At 45.7% G+C, this 6,080-nt stretch overlaps 1 long non-coding RNA gene across 1 annotated transcript; it reads right to left on the minus strand.

Moving 5' to 3' along the window:
* Positions 1 to 2,061: 2,061 nt before the first annotated feature.
* Positions 2,062 to 5,166, minus strand: LOC122378460. The gene is made up of 2 exons (XR_006256024.1): positions 5,113 to 5,166; positions 2,062 to 2,902 (listed from the first exon to the last, which is right to left on the minus strand). It is a non-coding gene; the product is annotated as an uncharacterized LOC122378460 (long non-coding RNA).
* Positions 5,167 to 6,080: the final 914 nt, after the last annotated feature.

Below are 6,080 nucleotides of genomic sequence, written 5' to 3' on the forward strand. Positions count from 1 at the left end.
TTCGTTCCTGTTGGAGATAGAGCTTAGCGGTAAAGACAAAAAAGATTCTTTGGGAAGAGACAAATCCAATGATACCCAGTTTTACCTTCTCAGGTCAGTCATTGACCTTCCAGGTCAGGTCAAACTAAAAAATGTTGCTGTTTTGGGTCACCGTTGGATATCAAGTGCGCTGCTTATCAAATACCGATGACGATGCTGTTTTCTGGTGCCAAGCCAGCTAGAACCTCTTTGTCACACTACCCGACCAGAATTTTGCTGCTGAGGTCAGGCGCGGATACAAGGGGGGGGCCATGGGGGCCATGGCCCCCCCCCCCTTGGCCGATTTTTTTCAAAAATAGAATAAAAAGTTAAAAAGCTGAAAAGGGGGCCTCCTGAAAATGAAGTGGCTATTCATGTTGAGATGTTGCCTGAACAGCTAGATAAGCTCAATAGACGCAGTTTTTTTTTGGGGGGGGGCCCAACAAGTGGGAAGATGGGGCCTCCAACAGGTGGGATTATGGGGGCCTCCTGGTTTCTAATGGCCCCTCCCTTGGAGATTTTCTGGATCCGCCCCTGGCTGAGGTCATTTCAGGTCAAGTTAGGTCAAGGTCAATTATGTGTTTGTATGTCTGTGTGTGTCTGTGTGTATACTGAATACTGATGTGTGCACCGATTGTTTTTGGGTCCATATTACATGAAATCATGATCTGAGAAGCTTTTACCAAAAATGCAATCAAAAAACTTCACAAAAAGTAAATTCGGCTTGCCTAAAAAGCAATTATCTTAGATGACCTAGGTTGACCTTGACCCTGACCTTGACCCCTGTACATCGTCGAACAACATGTTCCATGATAGGTGGGAGGTAAGACTGGCAAAAAAGGCCGAAATCAGGGTGTCAAAAGCTCACAAGGCCCATGGCAAACGCAAGATGTTGAGAATTGGCCATTTGGGTCATGACATGACCTCAAAAACAAGGTCATATCTCCGAAACCAAAAATCACAAACTTGAAATTTTCAGTGGACATCAAGAAAGGATAGAGGAGCAGCTATACGAAAAATCGGCCTTCTAGCTCTAAAAATGTTGAGTGCAGAGCAGAAAGACTACCTGGGGGGATGGGTGGCAACCACCCCCCCCCCCCCCATGTGCGGGCGAGAGCAGCACAGGGCTCGAGAGTGTTTTAGAGCCCACCGGCCTTGACAGAGGTGACGGCCGACGTCCCGATGGGATAACGCTCTTCCCTTTCAGCCGAGGAATGAGCCTGATATGGGACGCCACCTGCTGCGACACCGCTTCTCTGCAACTGCTGTCATCAGCTCTGCCTTGAGCCCTGGTAGCGCCGCTCGCTTTGCGGAAGAACGCAAGCGCGTCCGATATGCCGCTCTCCGTAAGAAATACGTTTTCGTACCTTTCGCGGTTGAGACACCTGGTGTCCTGGGTCCAGCGGCCACACAGGGGGGGGGGGGGGTCGGATGCGACCCCCCCCCCAGGCTGTCGTGGGTACGGAAATAGCCCAGGCGGTGCCGGGTTAAACTAATAGTATTACCGCAGGGAACACGACGCATTTATAGCCGATACATTTGCTTTTTTTCTTAAATAAGATTGAAACATTGCGAGTACTGGCTTTTCGCCTAGCAGTTGGGCGTGAGGTGAGTGACGATAAAAATTATTTCGCTCTCCCTTGCTCCTGCACCTGCGGAAAGTGGATGGATGGGCATTGGATACTTACTGGAAGGGTGTAATAAGGGCAATACACCACTTCATGCTCCGATAATTGCATTACGTCTATGACGGTGTAAAGTAAAGAATAAAGATGTGTGAAGAAATAGACATCTGACAATTGGCTGACTTCCCTGCCTCCCGGCCGCTACTCAGGTCCACCACTCGCCGTTGTCAGTGCACGGTTTTTCTAGCAAGCTCCAGCCTAGTATTGATCTTATTCAGTATTTACGGTACGAAGATTTGATAACGGAATGTGACGTTTCCACATCATGCTTGATGGTTGAAGTTTGCACCGTTAACAACTACCAAGTCAAGTCGCAGCCCCAGTCATCTGGCACGTCTCTGTCATCGAATAAAGCCAATGAACAAGAAAGTTATTATTTTCCAGCATAAATGAAAATATATAACACTGCTACAGGCGGTACGCGGATGTCATGCACATTACACACAACGATTCAATCGAATAAAAACTGGATTAACCATAAATCAGCACTGGATTAACCATAAATAATAACAGTACAGCACCAAACACTTGAGATGCACATTATAGTACTTTAGAATGCACAGAGGAGTAATGAGACTAAAAGTTTTAACACGCCCTATCTTAAAAAAATATTGAACGAGATATTTCCACAGTGCAAAAACAAAACCGAAATCCGACAAAAAACCGATTCCAGGTTCAATGTCCACAGATTTAAAAACAAAACTTTCAAGTGCCCCCATGGTAAAAAAAAAATGACCAAAGACGGAATTGTAACAAAGAATAAATAAAGATATGTGCGGCAAACGAAGGGCGGCACTGGACGAGCGTCTGCACAAAGTAGGCGCACAGAGTTACTCCTTAGCCCAGCGGGCAGCAGCAAATGAATTACAACCAAAGGAAGAATATGCATTAGTCTATTAAGGCTCATCGCACCATGACGAGGCACAGCTAGGATAACGCGATTCGCCTGCGTCCTCCAGGCGAGAAGCACCTCGAGTAGGCTGCCGTGTCTTGACCAACTGCCGCATCCGTCGTCCGCGCCGCAGGCCTCCCAGTAGTGCCTCGGAGTAGTGCCTCCATCGCATCGGCCGTCGACCGGCGTGGGGCCCGGATGTGACTAGTGCAGCTCCGTGGGGTGCCCTGCCGCGCTCTGCCGAGTGTGCAGAGAGCAGGTAGACTGGTGGCGGTGAAGAAAACAAGCAGTTATCTTCTTTCGGGATCTGTAAAGAAGCATTCTACTAAAAACTACATCCAAAACGTTTTCCATATTTTTTTTTTACAGAACACAATGCAGTAGCCAAAATAGATATGAAGTATGTGAAGACAACAGTCTACTGCCATTAGATAACTGATCCTGATGGACAAATACATTAGATACTAGTAAATCATAAGGTGGTTCAAAGGCACACTTTGCAGCTCCAGTAAAAAATCACTGTTTTTCATACTTCATACTGTAAGGGGAAAGGGTGGGGTGGGGATGCAGCCAAGAGTGCATCATATGGGGTTGTAGTGGTCGGACCATCTGGAGCAATAGCCTGTTTTTGCCGTTTTTAATGTTAACCCTATGGCGCACATGAGCACGCGCCACGGGCGCACCCCCGGCCGAATCGTGCCCAAAGCTAATACGACCTGTTGAATTACATGACCCACGAGTCGTGAAAATTTCACCCTCGTGCGTCAATCGACGGCGCCGCAATATCCGTTTTGGGGCATCACGCCGCCTATAAGCCTCGCAAAAGCGTCCGCACGGCCGGCCGGCCGGCCGGCCGGCCGCTCATACTCAGAAATTTCCGTTAATCTAAGGAAAGACTTCGCTCGCTTCGCTCGCTCCGTAACAAAAGTGACACCTCTCCGTTTTACACGTGTCACGTGCAGTGGAGGTCACCCGCAAGCATTGTCCATAGTAAATACTTGTAAGAAGAGTATACGCTACCCCACACAAAAAACCGCAAGTGTAACAGTGTCCGTCCCCCTCCCCGGCGCCGTTTTCCTCCAGGGGAGGCGCCCCAGCCGCCGTACTGGGGCGTAGCGGAGTCCGTGCTTTTAGCACAGCAAATATCCACCCAGGCTAGATTAACGTCACGACAACCTAGGATTAAGAGTGGCTAGACTTCAGACTTCATGCAGACTTAACATTGAAGTATTATATATGCAACTAAATGACACACATGGTGTTTGTTCTAACCTTCTCAACAGAAAGTGAACGTGTCAGGACACCCCTTGGTGACCATTATATTCAAGGGGTGCAGGAACTGATTCCCAGAGGGTGAAGCGATAGAAGCAAAAACATGAGTCACTAGTTCCCTCCTGTGTCTTCCCTCCTGCAGAAAAAAAAATACATGGTGATGCCCAATGTGACTGATAACTGCATATTATAAAGCTGGAAATATTGTACAAAGTTGTGACAACACAAGCAAACTATGCATGTCACTGCTCTGTATAACTTTTCTATTTTTATTGCTATATGAGACCTCACAAGACACAAAAATATGCATGGTTAGAAAGTGGGTAACAATACATTTCAAATGAACTAAGCAGATATTTCTAAGCTCCTTTAAGTCCCAATTCTGCTATATTTCGCTTGTTGTCACTTCATATTTGAACTCAAGGTGCCTTGTGGATTTACCTCAGGTATGTAGGTAAATCCACAAGGATTTATGGGCTTTACCACAGTTGAGTAGCTGCTCCTCAATTTAAGTTTCTCGTTAAATTTCATTGAGGCGTTGCAAGATGGGCTGAAGCCGAATCCTCTTCCCTGTTTAGCTGATGCTCATAATACTGAACATTTTAATTCCAATTTTTATAGCTGTAACAATTGGTAAAGGCCCATGTACCTAGACAACAATGACTTTACAGAAGAAACCCTGGCTGTGTTTCATGGGCGCGCTGCCAGCCGCTGCCAGCGCATTCCGCGTGAGCTAGCGTCAACCTCCGGTAGTGTGGAGGTATAGGCTTGTTGATGTCTCTATGGAAGCCAAAAGCGGCTGGCAGAGTGCTGTGATATGCTGTGATACACCCTTATTTTTGCCAATAATGCTGTGATAACTGTTCCTGCAAAAAATATAAGGTGAAGTGAAGTAAAATCAGGTCAAACATTAATATATACCCGAAAATAGCAGTGTTTGGAGTACCTATATTCACATTACCAATAATAAAATCAGGTCAAACATTAATATTACCAGAAAATAGCAGTGTTTGCCGTTTGGAGTACCTATATTCACATTACCATATATGATACACAACAGGCCATAGAAAACCAGTGAATCAGAATGTTGAATGTACCCCAATTTCAATATCAATATGGCACTTGGCAATAACAGTTAAAACAACCGTTTTTGATGTTAAATCAACAGAGAAAACTCCTGAAAAAAAAATGATCAGAATGTATAATAAGGATAACAGTATAAATAAAAATCGACGACATCAGCACCTATCATCGCCGTTCCACATTCACCACTCCCCATTCCACGCACAGATTGTTTACTCCTTGGTTTACCCCGTGTTCGCAGTCTCCTGACGACGGAGATTCTTTACGCCCACCGACCAATCACGTTCAAGATCAGCGGGGCTTGGCCGCAGTTCTCGAACGCTATTTGCCAGATTAAGCAGGACCTTCGTCGTCAGTAAACTGTGAACACGGCGTTACATATTTCGCTATGGTAACAAAAGCGCCAGAATGACTACCAGAATTGGATCCGAAGGTCAAATGGGTCACGTGACTGACAAGTTCAGATGGACAAACACCAGGAAAACGGAACAACGTGCAATAACGTTCTATATCATTGGAAAGAGCATCAAAAGTTGTAAAATATCAACTTTTGACTTAAACATATCTTAAACGTAAAAAGTATTAAGCATCAAAGACGTCCCATTGACTTTCAAAGTTAAAATTTTTCATTTTAAACGAGCTTCAAAAGCGCAAACGAATTCTGACAGCTTAACGAAGCATAACACCATGTTCTATGGTCTTTTCAACAAGTCCTGAAAGTTTAAACAAAATCGTATCATTAATTTGTACAATGAGCGAATGAAAAAGTCTCTGCAAAAACGCCCATTGACTTAACATGGGGAGCGAAAAAAATTCAACTTTGACCTCGTGCAAAGACACGTACGAAGTTCTGAGGGGTATCGGGCCACCAGCGTGTACCCAAAGTGTTGCCATAAAATGCTGGGAAGAGAAAACCACACTCTTCCGGCTCGTTTTTCCGCTATTCCGATCGCGCAAAGTGTCCAAAACCCGTGACTTAACATGGGGAAAATGGAATCGCAGTGCCACGTGCCACGAGGTTTTAAGCGAGTAGCGACCGGTGCCAACAGGTAGATCGCTGCGGGAGCCATACACTGAATTTTTAAGAAAAATCGAGCCACAAGTTTAGGCCTGACCCAAGTTGCCCCAAT

This window comes from Amphibalanus amphitrite, unplaced genomic scaffold (genome assembly GCF_019059575.1).
Source record: "Amphibalanus amphitrite isolate SeventyFive unplaced genomic scaffold, NRLGWU_Aamphi_draft 000059F_arrow, whole genome shotgun sequence".
NCBI classification, from domain to species: Eukaryota; Metazoa; Arthropoda; class Thecostraca; order Balanomorpha; family Balanidae; genus Amphibalanus; species Amphibalanus amphitrite.